Here is a 14,652-nt window from a genome sequence, read left to right as displayed (position 1 = left end):
ACTGACAGCATGTACAGCTAATTCTTATTTTAACCATCACCTCTCTTTCTAGACACACAATAAAGAACATTTTCTTCCATTTGCCTGCCTGAGGAAAAAAAAAGCAAACTATTTGCTGACAGAAGAGTTTCCTAGATTTACCACCATACTAAATATATTGATTCAGCTACTACTACAGTTGCTAGGACAATACTTGTTTCAGGTACGTTATTAAAAATCAATACTTCCAAGACCCAAAAGTCTATGTAAGTGACTGGTCCCCTTCAATTTCTGCTGGGCAACAGGAAGCCAGAAGAATACAGAAACTACAGTAACTGTAAAACAGAAGCACCTAAAATCAGCCTGATTGATAGACTCCACACAGTTGTCTTTCCTCTTCTGCTCAACAGAATACAACCTGCAGTACCAGAGAGGTTCCATCCAGCTGGAAGTCAGTACTCTCCAGGAGAGCTTAACAGGAATTAAAGCAGCGACATGAAGCCTGCACTAGCCCACGGAGCGGGACACCGTCCTCACCAGCAGTATCATCAATAATTAACTCACAGGATCAGACTGCTCAGGAAACTGTAGAGGGGCTTTCACCACAGTCAGTTCCAGTGCAAGGTGACTCAGGCTGCAGATCTTTCTTACGATGGCACCCGTGCTAGGGAGGGAGCTGATGCAACGAGAAAGGAGCATTTTACATCTCCCGTTCTGCATCACCTGGATCAGGTCCCTTACCTGGCGCTGGCTGATGTCTCGCACGGCCGGGAGGGATGGGGTGGGAAGGAGAGAGGAGTGCTGCCCCTTCCAGCAGCGGGGACGCGAGCAGGCTCTGAAACTGCACCCCGGGCACTCCCTGTAGCTGGAGGGAAACGACTTGTGGGTCCCAGCCTGGAAGCGGTCAGCTGTAAAACGAAAATCACTACCAAAACTGGCAGCGATAAGTATCTGATGGTGAGCTGAGCAGAAAGGCCATGGATTATACAAAACTGAATGCTGTACCTGCTCACCTTCCAATAAGACTCGTTCACTTTACAGGAACAGTGTAAGGAATACTGTGAGTAGTTAAATCATTTAAGTTCTGAGTCCTCACTCCAGAGCATTCCTCTCAAAAATAAAAAAGTGTGTATATATACATAACGCGCATTCTAACCACCGCACTTAAAACAGTGAACAACATCAATGAAAACAACCATTGTAAACCCATCAAATTGTACTCCAGGAATCCACTCGGTGCAAATCTGTGAAACCGATCTGCAGGCTAAGTACATATATGTATGACCAAACTTATTAAGAGAAAAAAATGTCTCTTGTAAGGCACAAAAAAAATTTCATAGGGCAGCATTAAATTTCATAAGCAGATGTTTTCATGCCCACTGTTAACCAATTTGTTTCAGTAAGCGAGTGGTAAAAAATAAAAAAAAAAGATATCCATTCATTCTTTGTACAGTATGCTTTACTTCAAAGAATTCCAGGAATCTATTGTAAATCTAAAAAACTCCTCAGTCACCACAGCACATTGTTCCCCAAAGGAACAGTGGGTCAGATTCAAAGTACCAGCAATACAGTCGCATTCAGAACTTTTTCTATAGAGCCTGGAATGGACAAAACCTCCAAAGTCAGCGCTGAGTCTTCAGGGGGAAAAAAAAAAAAAAAGGTTGCGAACTTAAAAGAAAAAAGACCAACAGATAAATCCCCACTGAGTAATTATAAGGAGAAGCTCTCCCAAACATTAGCTAACTAGTACATAAAAGGCAATTCAGGAAAAACCATGGTCAAGTCAACTAGCAGATTAACATAGTCATAATTGGCTACAGCCACTGAAAAAGCAATCTGAAGAAAACAGACAAAATCCAGGCACCGGTGAGAAGACTCCAATAATTACAGGTGTTTCAGAAAGGCAGACACCACTCTGAGCGTGCACTATGCTTCTGAAATGATGATGCCCTCGTCCACCTCCAGCTGCTCAGTACTGTTGGCCTGCTGGAAGTTTTCATCTCGTTCCTACGCCTACCGGCATCTGCTAACCTATTTCAGACAAAAAGAGTCAGGTCAGCTTTAACACTGTAAATGTTATATCTTGTCTTAACCCACCACGTTGTGACTGAGGCGGGCTGGGGAGTGCCCAGACTAACACCAAGGGTGGCACATCACACCTCCAGCAGACAGGCGGGCGGGCAGCAACGGCAGCGACTTCAGCAACGCACACAGCCCTCGCCTGGGGCTTCTGTCTAGAGCCACCCCGTGAAGACCAGTACTCCTGCGAGCAAAGAATTTTTTTTTTTTTTGTTATGAAAGAAAGTGAAATAATATCTGAAACACTGAGAACGCCAGACCTGTTTCATTCCAAACCCAGAGGAGCACCTAAAGACATGCTTCCTGTATTTCACGCTGGTATCGCTCTGTGACACCCTCTAAGCCGTTAAGAATCTTCAATTGCTAACATTTTATTTTCCCTACACAAGAGCATTTTTACCTTTTCCTACATAATTACAAAATACCTAATTTTAACATCCCGCAGGCGTTCTCTAAGCAATATGCTATCATCAGGCTGCTTTACCATGGGTAGCTTAACACACTGCCACCCTCTTTCACCCACAGCCTCATTAACGATTCCAAGAAAGTATCAGTGATCACTAAAAGGACCCCAGCTTTTTGCTGTACTATGGGTATTTAAGCTTCTTCAAAGGCAAATATTGTCACCATCCTACTCTTCACTGTATCACCGAATCGCTGTGCAGTCAGGACCAAAGACATCCAGTTGTCTTTGTAATTGCTACTGTCATGGTTTGGGCTGGGCTGGCCACTAAAATAAAAGACAGATGCTCTCCTTTACCTCTCTTCCCTTCAGAGATGGGAGAGCATCTCCCTTCAGAGCAGGGGAGAGAAAAGAGAGAGAGAGAGACTTATAAGTTGAAAAGAAACTAAACTCCTTTAATGAAATATTAATAATATGAGAAATGTAGTATCAATAAGACAATAATGAAATATATACAATACATATAAAACTAGTAACGAGCTCCCACGATGACAATCACGTAACTGGTAGGCACTGGGAAAATCCCAGACTAGACGCAGTGGCAGATGGGAACAGGATTCAGGAACACACGGATCAAAGGCAGAAGAACATACCATTCCCTGCTATTAACTATAAACATCAGGTCTCACCTGCTAGAAGCGGATACTGGCTGAAAAATATGCTGTTAATTTCAGGAAGTCAAAGCTGCTTAACTGAAATGTAAAATTACTGAAAGGAAAACTGGTTTTGTTTTACCTCAAACCAGGACAGCTGTCAATTTTATAATATCTCTTTTGCCAATGACGGTATGCCCTGACCGAGGTGTGCTACCCGCTTATTCAAACTTACTACCTTAGCCAAAAACTCCATGCAGAAGTGATGAGTGGTGTAAAGTGGATGCTACCGTTCGTGAAGACTTCTTTAGCTGTCCTACATGAGGCTGAGCAGCCTGGACCATGTAAGACCACAGTTAAAAGTTAGATATCTGGAAGGAAAGCTGTACATTCTCTATCAAAAGCTTCAGTATTTAGCTTAAAAAAAAAAAAAAAAAAAAAAAGCAGCCAACATTTCATTAAAAAGTGAAGCGCGTGGCTTTTTGAAAGGAACTACGGATGCGCAACATCTGACGTTTTACAATAAAGAACTTTGGGTTTACCTCATTGCCAAACCAAACCCGAACTAACTGTAAAAAGTTAAACCGAAAAATTATCTCCCTACATTTGCGTCTGGGTAACGGAGAAGCGGCGAATATTTCGTGCAGCCTCCCAAGCCGCCAGCCCGACTACGAGAAACTCCACTCCCCAAAGAAGTTTTCAGGCAGGTATAACCAGGAAAACAAAGCTCAGGACGACAATTAAATCCCCACCCCAGCTACGTTATCCAGTCAGCAGAATTCCGCTCACGCCGTAACTTTCTGTCGTTTACGGCCGTGCGGGAATCGCGCAGCGGGTACCGGGGAAAACTGAGCGCTCTCCTTCCGTGACAGCACCGGGACGCTGCACCACCGACTGCCAGCGTGCGTGTTGGGGGAAAAAATAATAAAAAAAACAGCTTTAAATTATTTACAAAACGAGCAGTGACGACTGCTACCCTCTATTTCTGGCTCGGTTTGCCACTGGCGATACCGAAAGCAGCACAGACACGTGGAGCGGAGCGCGGTGACGGCGGGGCGGCTCCCGGGGGCGAAGGTGACACTGCGGCCGCGCGCCCCCTCCTCGCCCCTAATTAACACGGGTTTTATCTACTTTCAAACCCGCTCCCGCGGCGCGGGGAGGCCGTGGGCCCCGCAGACACCACCGCCGCCGCCGCCGCCCGGCTCCAGGCCCGAGGCCGCCGCCACGCCAGGCCGGCGGGCCCAGCGCCTTCCCCGGGGCACGGCTGCGAGGGGCGGGGAGGGGCGGGGGACCGGCGGCCGCCGCCGCCCGCTCGCCGTGTCGCCGCCGGCGGGGCACAGGCCGGCCGGCCTTCCCCCTCCCGCCTCACCGGGCCCGCCACCGCTCCCCGCGGCCCCCCTCTCCCCCCGGTCCCGGCGGGCCCGGGCCGCGGCACGTACCTGACGCCCGTGACCGGCGTGGCGGGGCGTGGCGGGGCGTGGCGGGGCGTGGCGTGGCGCGGCGCGGCGCCGTCACCGGGGAACGCGCGGCCGCTCCGGCTCCTGCCGCCGCGCGCGCGGCGCCGCCCGCTACCCCCCCGCCCCCCTCCCGCCGTCGCCTCCCCGCCCCCGCCGGCTCCACTTCCGGGGTCCGCGCGCGGTGACGTCAGCGCCCGGGGGCGCGGCGGGGAACCCGGAAGTGGAGCGGGAATGGCGGCGGCCGCGGCCTTGTCCCGTCGTCTCTCCCCCCCCTCCCCGGTTCCCTCGTCCCGCCCCCGGGTCCTTCGTGTCCCCCGACCCCCCTCCGGCCTCGGCTTCCACCGGGGAGGCGGGTTTGTGAGGTGGTCGGTGGGAGTAACGCCAGGGCCCCGCTGTGGCCGCGGGGGCGGGGGGGGGGGGGGCGTTGACGGGCCCCGCTGACAGGGGCCGGGCGGGTAACGGCGTCAGGAGCGGGGGGTGGTGCTCAGGGGGCTCCTGGGGCGGACAGGTCCCGCAGGGAGCGAAGGCCGTGTGTCCACTCCCAAGTTTTCCACTTTAGTAGCTTAGGAATTCGTAAAAAAAGGAAAGATTTGGCATAAATTTTCTCAGGCCTCTTGGGAAATGGATGAGGGCAGTGTTGGCGTTGGCCTGCCATAAGACGCCGACTGCCACGAGCAGTGCCAGCACCCTTCCTCTGGCATCGCGGGAAGCGCGTTTGAGTTTCATTTGTTGCTCTCTTGAAAGTCTTTCCAGATTTGGTCAAATGACAGCTGAAAACCTGCATCGTGCAGACAGTGGGTGCAAGTTTCCACCTTGCCTGTCCCTGCCTGCACAGGAAGGTTGTGAGCTGTTCCTGCACCACCAACAACCAAGACGGGCAGCGTAGCGTGCACACAGCTGAAATGTTCCACCACCTCTTAGCTCCTGGTCATCACAGGTGGCCATGTCCACTGAACCACAATCATGGACAGGTCTGCGAGAAGGGAGAAGATAAAACATTTCTCATGCAGGTTGCTCCCAGATGCTCTCTCCGTTAGGACTGAAAGCAGCAAGCTTCTATGTTTTGCTCTCTATGGCTTTCTGCAATACCCAAGGAAGGAATAAGTGAAGTATTCTTCAATGCAGAAGATATTATAATGTCTTGGAGGACTTGTCTACTTACATTTTACAAATTGTACTTGGTACTGAGATGTAATTTTCCTTCCATTTCCCCAGCCAGAAAGAAGTGGTGCTTAGATGTGTGTCCTTTGATGAGACATTTTGGATGCTGTACGGCAGTGCTGTGATTGAGGTCCAGCCCACCAGCTCTGACTAGTTTCTGTAGCAGAACTGAAGAACTCGGGGTTGGGAGAGGATATGAAGGGGCTCTAATTAACATTTTTTTTTTGTAACTGCATTGATTTAAGCAACCCTATCCTCTCACTCAAAGTTCATGCCGTGTGTCTTTGCAAATAGTGTTGCAAAGTGAAGCTGGTTAGGACCAGTAGTCAGTATTTTTGGTTGGGTTATTTTTAATTTGGATCTATCTCTTCATCTGGTTCACCATCATTCTCCGTGTCCTACGGTCCAAATGAAAAAAAAAATCCAAACAGCAACAGAAATGAACCAGTAGAATGTAGGCATCGGAAACAAGTTTCAGGGGCAGCTTGCGTGAGCAGGACAGCTAAAAACAGTACCTGTCTATGATCTTGATGCAGCCCTTTATAATTACAGATCCAGGGAAGGATTCAAGGAGGAAAAGTTTCTCAAAACAAGGGGAAGGGGGGTAGTGGATTTAGAGATGCTTGACCAGCAAAGAACTGTTGACCAGAAATTTGAAGCTCTTTGTATTACAGAGGGTAGCAGGTTGGAAGGGGAATTCTCCAAGTCTTGTTGGAGGACTGATCCCAAAATCCAAATATCAGCAACGAAGAGAAAACAGGGGTAGTGTGTGATAAATAGTCATTTGCTGGAAGCTGGGGTCTTGTCTTCTGTTTGCGTGTAGCACTGAGGAGTTCTGGTGTCTTTATAGACTTCTGTGATCTACAGGAATACCGGTAATAGCCTGATACTAGCAAAAATACTAATCTGCGTGCTTACTGTTGTGCCTAAACAAATGGAGCACTCTGATTCTTTTCCAAATCTGTGTCTGTTTTCTTCTTCAGTCTTCTATCCCTCCTAATGCTAAAGCATTCGTAGATAGCTATGGATATGTTACTTAAACCCAATGTTTTAGACCTGTTTATTCATTGCTTGCTGAATGTCCAGGAAGGTTCTGGAGTTCAGTTTTCAGACATATTAAGTGTGCATAGTTACATCTTTGCCTACATGAGGTGCTGGAGATCATCATGTATTAAAAGTTAGGTGGGAATTTTACCCATATCTGGTAAATGGAGCAGCGTTTCAAAGAACATAGAGGAAGCAAGGCATTGCACTGTTGGTTATTACATTAGCGCTAATCATCTCATGTGAAACAACAGTCCCCTGTAAAAAGAGTATGTGGTCATGTAATTAAAACTATCTTGGGCTGCATGCTGTTAATGACTGCCAGCGTGTCTCAAGTCTGTAGGAGGTTACAGACTTAGTTAAAACTGATGAGTGGATTCAGAATTTGTTTCATTGTCCTTCAAATCTCGATAGACTCCATTACTATAAAGGAAGTGTGTGGAACATGAAGAGGTTAAAACTGCATAGAAAAACCACCCTTTTTGTATAAATTCTTTCCAAGTAAGCTGTATTGCATGAACTAGTACCCACTCGGGATGACTCCCCCTAGACCGCCTGGTTACTGAATACTATGCAGAGTAAGACCAGATTTTGACATACTTGTGAACATAGATGTGAGTGGAAAGAGTGTTAAGTTGCAGAGTGGTGCTACCCAGAGCAGATCATGTAATGCCAGTATGATTGCAATCTCTTAAACAAGAGTAAATCAACACCCTGATATATCTAAACTGAAGTAAAGGAACTGATTCCCCATGGGGAATATTACCGAAGGTGGGGATGATGACAATTCAGACCAGAATTACCTGGTAAAGTGGATGTGGAGTGGTTAAGGAGGAGACTGCAGAAGTCTAAGCTGAAAGGCAGTTATCAGGGAGGAGGTAAACAACCAGGAGCACTCTGGGAACTGTGATCAGGTTTTGGACATAATATGTGTAATATAGTCATTAATGAGACAGAGATAAGAATTTGATGTGCACCCATGGAATTTGCAGATGACACTAAGCTGAAAGGTATGAGTAATGATTATCTTGTGCAATCGCAGCCCAGAAGGCCAATCATATCCTGGGCTGCATCAAAAAGAAGTGTGGCCAGCAGGTCAAAGGAGGTCATTCTGCCCCTCTATTCTGCTCTCGTGAGACCCCACTCTGGAGTCCCCAACATAAGAAGGACGTGGACCTGCTGGAGCGTGTCCAGAGGAGAGCCACGAGGATGATCCGAGGGCTGGAGCACCTCTCCTATGAGGAGAGGCTGAGAGAGTTGGGGCTGTTCAGCCTGGAGAAGAGAAGGCTCCGGGGAGATCTTATTGTGGCCTTCCAGTCCCTAAAGGGGGCCTACAGGAGAGCTGGGGAAGGACTTTTTATCGGGCATGTAGTGATAGGACGAGGGGGAATGGCTTTAAACTGGAAGAGGGCAGGTTCAGATTGAACATTAGGAAGAAGTTTTTCCCTGTGAGGGTGGTGGGGCACTGGCACAGGTTGCCCAGAGAGGTTGTGGATGCCCCATCCCTGGAGGGGTTCAAGGCCAGGCTGGAGGTGGCCTTGGGCAACCTGGTGTAGTGGGAGGTGTCCCTGCCTATGGCAGGGGTTTGGAACTCGAGGATCTTCAAGGTCCTTTCCAACCTAAATCATTGTATGATTCTATGATCTTGACTAGAGTGAGAGAAAAGGGATGAAATTTAACAGCAGAAAGTTCAAAGTCAGGCACTGAAAGAACAGGAGGCCTTTGCTATGAACCCATTAGTTAGGGGAAATGAGGAGGAAAGAGGTCTCTTTTAGGGACATTAAGATTTCTTGAAGACCTCACGAGACCTGATTTTCTGTGTCTTGCCACAACAGTTAAGCCAACAGTCAGATGGTCACAGATCTGCAGGAGACAGGCAATTCTCTTTTTTCTAGTACGAACTAGATGGGTATCATGTGTTTGCCTGGACCTCATCCCTAAAGGAGTCTTTGTTGTTACCATGCCTTTCTTTGTTTCCTCCCAAAATATAAATAATAAAACAAAGGCCAGAGACTGCGTTCCTTTCCCGTGAAACAATTAGGAAATTGAATTTGAAAGAGAGGGAGTTTCAAAGAGAAAAATTGTCAACTGCTAGTCATGTGAAATAGCGGTGATGCTGCACTGAAAACAGCACAGAAGGGGGGGGAGGGAATCAAACACAGAAACAAGGCCCTGAGACTTTCAAGAAAGACAATAAACTAATAATACCTCGGAAGGAAGTGGCCTGGGATGCCCTGGGAACGTGAGATAAGCAGCCCAGCTGACTGATAGAGGAGGCACCGACCTGGGCGAGTGGCTCTGCGAGCGTCTGTCTGCAGTGCGGAGATGAGAAAAGCTGTTCTCAGCGAGGGCTGCAGTCTACATGACAGAGCATGAAATTTTCAGTGCTGTCAGTATGAAAATACTGTGTTTTTTTTTTTTAAATTTAGAGGCAAAAAATATAACTCAAAAGAACTGTGTTGAACACGGGAGAAGTTATTTTAAGACTTCATCATCATATCTAAAGAGGAGCACACCAGGGGAACCAAATATTTGTCGTGTCTATGACAAGTGATCATGGTCTGAAGACAGTTCTTATTACGGTAACATAAATACTGCTTTAACAAGGCTTATTTCAAATGGCTGAAAAAATGTCAAGTCTCATCAACTCAAAAAATTGAACAGAGAAGCTGAATGAAAATATTATGAATGAAACCATATTGAACCCCAAAATGTGAGCTCCTGTGGTTTAATACCGTAGCTTAGCGGAAACTGGGAAGAAGCTCTTAAGGACATAAATATAAATGCAGCATAAACAGACAAAAAGGGAATTTGGTAATGGATACCAAGGAAAGTAGACATTATTTGAAACTTAGGGGAGAAAAGAGTCAAAGGATAAAATGGAAAAAGCTGCAAAATGCAGTATTTTTTATTCCCAGTCATTCTTTATGGTGTGCTCTTGTTCATCCTAGATTTTATTTGTTTCTGTTGATTTTATTTATATTTTTTGTCTTTTTAAAAGCTGCCTGCAAAACTTCAACTGGCACAAAGACACTGAAACAGAAAGCAGGATAGGACAAGAAATTTGGAATGACAGAAGGCGCCTTGTCTTTTTTTTTTTCTATTTTTTTTTTTATACCACCCGCTCACAATTAAAACTTTATCTCCTCCAGATGACACACAGAAGGTGGGCAGGATTTTAGAAGCAGCTGATAGATGATTGTAGCAAGTAGGATGTCTGATTTTAATAGCGATCCTGCAATGCAACTTTCATAAGCAGTTGTTAAATCCTCCCGTGGTTCAGTGCTGGTAGAGCACGGCAGCCCTTTCTTCAGAAGTACCTATGCTTCTGCTTTCCGCACCTGACAGTCTGACGTATCAGCATCTTCAGTTCTCGGTCAGATTGCTACCAGTTAAGAGCACACCAAACCTCGCACACGCGGTTCACGACGGGCACCCAAGTATGCTGAGACTGATCACTTTTATTTTACATTTGCAGTAAACGCGGTCTGTTCATACCACTTGAGCTTTGCACTGAATCCTGAAATTGAAGGATACAATCCAGCTTAGGATTCTTTTTCTGTGACGAAAAGATGCAAAGGGAGAAGAATCATGTAAAAAATTGCATGCAGTGTACTTCTGCTCTGTCCTACTGACCACCTCCTGTCGTCTACTCTATGAAAATCACAAGATACTATCTAACGCCAAAGAATGTGTTAGCGCAATAGCGGCCTCGCTACTGAGCTACTTCAATTCAGCTCTTGTCACGCACAGATCTGGAAAACATACAAATTTTTTTAAACTTTTTGTCAATGACACCTGCTATTTCTGGAGGTTAAAAAAAAAAAAAAAAAAAGGCAAAGCCTTGTCACCTAGGAGTTGCATTTAAGAATAATAACTGTTAGGATGTGTGATTCTTGGGAAGTTATCCCATGTCTTTTGGGACACAAAAATTCCTCCTGAGACTAAGCCCAAAAGAAAACATAGTGGTAGAAAAAAAAATTTCTCTTTAGAATTCCCTTTGTAGTTTCTTTTCATTCGGTCTTTTGCCTTGACATGCATGGAATAAGCTTTTTGTGTACTATGTATGGTGCATAAATGCAGAGAATGCATTCCATGAAAAATAAAAATATGTTAGTTTTCCTGACAAAGATGATGTGTTGCCTTTTGAGAAGAACTTTTCACAAGAATTAAATTAGAAACTTTAAAAAAAAAGTGAAATACTGAAAACTCATGAAACACCAACATTGTTCTTGAGTGCTCAGCAAGGCTGAAAAACCTCTCTTTCTTTTGGCTTGGAAGTTTTCTTTAATTCAGAATTCTTATTCAGCTTGTTTACACCCAGAATCTGTTTCTTATGTCTTATTCCTGGATAATTTATTTTGGTTCCTGCTAGTGGGCCAAAAGTACGATACACAAATATTCTCAAATTTGTCTTCAGCAGTTTTTGCTGAAACTAGAACATACATAAATCTGTCGTGACATTCACTCTTATGCTTCATTATATGTTCTCGAGAGTTTTTACAGTCTGTTATGTCTTTGTTTTTCACTTACTGCTTTTGCATTTGTTGTAAAGATTAAATATATATGATCTATATTTCAAGTTACCACTCCTAATTCTTTGGTCCTGTATAGTTGCTCAAAAAATGCCAGACTGGTATGAAAAGTTTTGGTGGAATGAAACTAAGATTGAAAGCAATGCTATTGACAGAACTTTATGGTCTGTGTTCTATTTACTCTGTAGATATATGGGTTTACAATGTAAACCTTGCAAAGTTATTTCACTGCTGTTACATGTGCAAACAATTTAATTTTACTTTGAATTTTGAAATATTGGATCTCAATATATGATTACATGATTTATTTTTGAAAGAACGTACTTAGCATACCTATAATTTTTCTGTTCCAAACTATCAATCCCTCAACTCCACAAATGATTTTTGAATAAATTATGCATGTTAGAGCAGATGACTGCTCCGGGGTATTATATAACTTTTTAAAAAAATTGTACAACCGTCATCGAAACAATTTGTGTAGACATAAAATGGAAAAGCAAACACATGTACCTTTTCCGTTATGTAGTTTAAGTACACCTTTTGGTTCTTGAGTTGGAAAAATGAGATTCCTAAAAAGGCACAGCAAGTAAGATATCCGCATTTTTTTGTGTTCTTGCCACTAACCATGGAAGGAATGCTGTAGTTATCAGGGAGAGACCTGACAAAGCTGAACTAAGAAATCTTGTTAACGATAGACCATTTTAGTAGAGAGATTTAGATTGAATTAAGTCCTATAGGGCCTATTGCCATGATAGACACTTTTTACAAAGGCTAAACTCCCAAATTACTGCTGCTGTTGGAGGCTACAGTGATTTTATCAATGCCCAAACTACTTAAGCAGACTGTAACCATCATGTATTGACCAATCATCAGTCCAGATGGAAAGAAAACAAAAAGGCAACAAAAGCAATAGAATTAACATAACAGGATAAGCATAATAAAAAACAAACAATCTCTTCCCCTTCCTCTCCTCTCCTTTAAACCAAACCAAAGACAAGTTACCAAGCTCCTACAAAGCAAGTAGGTATGTCTCACCTTGAAGCCTGTCAGAGTGGAGGTGTGCCCAAATGTCAAGGAGTGTAGGGTTAAAATGCAAAAGCTTTGACCAAAAAGCGTCTCACCACAACGCCTGGAGAACTGTTCATCTGGTCTTTGGGATCGTTGATCCCTTTGTACGTATTTTGTACACTGCTGTGTAAGGTGTGGTCACAGCCTCATCTGGAAAGGGCGGGAATGATCATAAAACAGCTCAGCTGAAATTGGGGAAGGGTGGGAAGGGGAGGGAATGAAAATGAACGGGTCGCAGGACTGGTCAGGTTTGTTTCACAAATCCAAGAACCGCAGCGGGGCATATACAGCACCTTTAAACCATGAAAAATTAAACCACATTCTCTGACTCGTTAGTGTGGAAGTATCTGAGCTCTGATTCCAAAGTCTGGTATAGGTGCGGTCTTGCTCAGTAACGTTGATCAGGATCCTGCATAGTTGTTGGAAATAAAGAACAGTCTATCGTGTTCTGGTTAATTACTTGTCTGGAGAGGAGGCCAGATGATTAACATTGCACATTTGCATTGCATTAATGCAACAACCTCCATCAATCCGTCCATTCATAAAGTGGATGGGCGTGTGTGAAATTTGTGAGCCTTAACTGGAATAGAAACTGGCTGTTTGAAGGGACCTAATCCGTTTGCCTCTGAAGAAAGTCTTCATGGCACACATTCCGCCATCAATTTCCTGAAGTTAATACATACTTGCAGGTAGGATTCCTGCCCAGATTATTTCATTCCCAAAGCCACATCTGGTTTACTGCAGAAAGTAATCTGTTTGCTAGTCCATATGCCAGAACAAAAACTACCTGCCATTCCAACCTCTTAGTTCCCCAATGTTCCTTCCATTCCCTAGAGGGAAAGCACAGTCTTAATCTACATAATAAAACCCATTTAAGACAAGTTCTATAATATAGAATGGAAGATACCAATAAAGAGTCCAGAACATAAGCAAATAAATCCTTACAGGTGTTATTTCTGGAATATACAGGGAGGTGAAATTCCAAGTGGAAACGACTGATGCACTTCTGGAATGATAACTCTACAGGTGGTTGGTTTGAATTTTACATTTATTAAATTATTGGTTCTCTAAGATTCCATATCAGGTTTGAGAAGGCATAGTCTTTATTGATATGTAAATAGGTGTTTGTAGGTTGTGAACACAGATGTGCTATTTACACAGAGTGTAAATTAAAAGTTCAGAGAACTTAAAGGAAATAAAATGCGGGGCAAAATACATTAGTTTAAGTAAAAAACATAAATGACTCTCAAACACCAAAGCATACAAATAGCTTCCACTATCCCAGGTAACACAGGTAGCTTAGAACAATGGAAAAACATAGCTATTAGAAAATGCATGTGGGACATTAGGAGCAGAAGTGTTCAGATAACCCTAAACCTGAAATAATTACCCAGAGAGGACCTACACTGCTTTAAGTCTGTATGACAGTTAGTCTAGAAAATGAATTATCTACCCATGTATAGCTGAGTGCCAGCAGTACCCACATTCTAAATTATAACAAATATTAACCAGTAAGTTTTTCAAGGATGTCTGAAAGAAAATATTGAGGTGGAAAACAAAACAGAGTTGAGATGACACATGAAGAGCTATGTGATGCTATTTCTTTATTGTCCTGGTTTGAGCAACACAGGATTAATTTCTTTTTCAGTGATTTTACTTTTCAGTAAGTTCTCTTCTAATGCTAGGGAAAACTGGACTTTTAGAAGACTCCAGTGCCTGAATTTGTGAAAATATTTACTTTACAGCCAGCTATGGTGTGTGGGTTCCAAGGTCTCAGTGTTTTCAAGCTCACCAGGTGCGGGGATGAGGAGGAGTGAGACCCAGGCACTTGACCCAAGCTGGCCAACAGGATTATTTCATACTATAAATGTCACATTCAGTATAAATAACAAAGTTTGCTGAGGAGCTCTCTCTCTTCCTTGGTGGCTGCCATCCAGAGAACTTCTTGCCCTGGCACCGGACCCCTGAGCTTCTCCCTTCCTCCTGAAGGTGCAGCGCTTACAGTGTCCCACATTCACTGCTCACTGCTGGGAGTGCACAGCTTCCTATGGATATAGAATTATAGAATCACAGAGTGGTTTAGGTTGGAAGGGACCTTAAAGATCATCTAGTTCCATCCCCCGGCAGGGACACCTCCCACTAGACCACATTGCTCAAAGACCCCTTTAGCCTGGTCTTGAACACCTCCAGGGATGGGGCCTCAACAGCTTCTCTGGGCAACCTGGGCCAGTGTCTCACCGCCCTCAGAGTGAAAAATTTCTTCCTAGTGTCTA

The 14,652-nt window shown here is 44.5% G+C and overlaps 1 protein-coding gene across 5 annotated transcripts in view; it reads right to left on the bottom strand.

The window, feature by feature from the left end:
• The window catches only part of ARB2A (ARB2 cotranscriptional regulator A), a 273,602-nt gene extending 269,014 nt beyond the window's left edge, over positions 1-4,588 (bottom strand). For all 5 annotated transcript variants that reach the window (XM_082497496.1, XM_082497498.1, XM_082497499.1 and 2 more), the window contains exon 1: positions 4,554-4,588. The gene's annotated coding sequence lies outside the window, so the exon portion shown is untranslated. The remainder of the gene's footprint in view (positions 1-4,553) is intronic.
• Between the last annotated feature and the right edge of the window lie 10,064 nt (positions 4,589-14,652).

This window comes from Vanellus vanellus, assembly GCF_965231255.1.
Source record: "Vanellus vanellus genome assembly, chromosome: Z".
In the NCBI taxonomy this organism is placed as follows: domain Eukaryota; kingdom Metazoa; phylum Chordata; class Aves; order Charadriiformes; family Charadriidae; genus Vanellus; species Vanellus vanellus.
Note: the sequence above shows the minus strand (reverse complement) of the source record. Positions and strands in the feature narration are given on the sequence as shown.